Consider the following 1658-nt stretch of genomic DNA (forward strand, 5'->3'; position numbering starts at 1 on the left):
GCAGGTAGTGACGATTCTCTCCGGCCAATCCGTGATCAGCAGGGTTTACACGTCACGTTTTGGTAACGGTACGGTTCGCTTGGATCCCCAACCGAAGTGGTACTAAAAAAAGTACCAGGTACCAGGTACTGTACCCAGTGGAAAACCCCCCAAAAGTGAACCGTACCGAGCCGTACCGTGCCGTACCATGCAGTGGAAAAGCGCCATATGATTGTTCTACAGTCATGTAATGTTATTTAGAACATTAAGAAAATGATTACAAGCTAAATATCAGACACTGTGCACAAACAGAGCACAATATATTGTATTAAGTAATATTAACAGATACAACTTTTCATTTTAGTAATGCATTAGTAAATGTTGAAAGCAGCATTAACCATTATTATTAAATGCTTTTTGAAGTATTTCCCATTGCGAGTTATTTTTAACTAATGCTAACAAATGGAACCTTATTGTAAAGTGTTCTCATTTTTATGATTTATTTATTTATTTAATTTCTTTATACATCAGCATGGTCAGGTTTGCTAATACGTTGTCTGTGTTGTTGTCAGCTGGAAGGACGGCCTCGCTCTGTGCGCCCTCATCCACAGACACAGACCAGACCTCATCGACTACTCTAAACTCAGAAAGGTGCTGCTTCTGTCTTTCCTACCAATCGCTCGCTCTTTATCCACCAGTTTCTCTTCAGATATTTTACATTTATTCCCTGTGTAGAGTTTTATGCCAATTCAACACACAATGTTTTTTATTTTAATCCTCTAAGGTTTATCCTCGAGTCCAAAGCTCTTGTTTTATCCAATCAGGTTATGATTTGCTGGCTCAAACAATTGATTCAGAAATCAAATCAAATTAGTATAAAACTGATAGTTCTGACAGTAAAATCTGGTTGGAATCTGTTTCTAAACATCTATGATTGTTCTACAGTCATGTAATGTTATTTAGAACATTAAGAAAATTATTACAAGCTAAATATCAGACACTGTGCACAAACAGAGCACAATATAAGGCCTGAATCTCAATGACAGTATGTGTCTGTAATGGCTTCTTTTTTTTTTTTTAATTGTCGGTCCTCTGAAGGACGACCCTATTGGAAACCTGAACACTGCGTTTGAGGTGGCAGAGAAGTACCTGGACATCCCGAAGATGCTGGACGCTGAAGGTGAGTCAAATCAATCCAGTTCATCAGGAGGAGATCCTGTAACACACAATATAGGATAGGGATGCACGATATTGGATTTTTGCCGATATCCGATATGCCGATAATTTTCAACTCATTTTTGCCGATACCGACGTGATCTAATCGCTAGCACACCCTGAGCACATGTGAGTTAATGTATTCCTCTTATCGGCAAGACATATCGGCATAATTTTTCATATCGGGCCGATGCCGATGTTGGGCTTTGACAATTAATTAGTGCTGTCAAATGATTAATCGCGATTAATCGCATCCAAAATAAAAGTTTTTGTTTGCATAATATATGTCTGTGTGTGTTCTGTGTATTTTTATTATGTATATATAAATACACATACAGACAATATATATTTTGAAAATATTTACATGTATTTACATGTCTGTATTTAAATTATATCATATATAAATATATTAAATATATAAACGTAACATATTTTTCTTAAATATATACATGCATGTGTGTATT

General features: G+C 36.2%; 1 protein-coding gene across 1 annotated transcript in view; it reads left to right on the forward strand.

The window, feature by feature from the left end:
* The first annotated feature begins 558 nt into the window (after nt 1–558).
* The window catches only part of LOC107728023 (alpha-actinin-3-like), a 20787-nt gene continuing 19687 nt past the window's right edge, over nt 559–1658 (forward strand). Inside the window, exon 1 of the mRNA XM_016538074.1 lies at nt 559–630. The gene's annotated coding sequence lies outside the window, so the exon portion shown is untranslated. The remainder of the gene's footprint in view (nt 631–1658) is intronic.

The sequence above is a fragment of the Sinocyclocheilus rhinocerous genome, unplaced genomic scaffold (assembly GCF_001515625.1).
Source record: "Sinocyclocheilus rhinocerous isolate Xijiao unplaced genomic scaffold, SAMN03320098_v1.1 scaffold1900, whole genome shotgun sequence".
NCBI classification, from domain to species: domain Eukaryota; kingdom Metazoa; phylum Chordata; class Actinopteri; order Cypriniformes; family Cyprinidae; genus Sinocyclocheilus; species Sinocyclocheilus rhinocerous.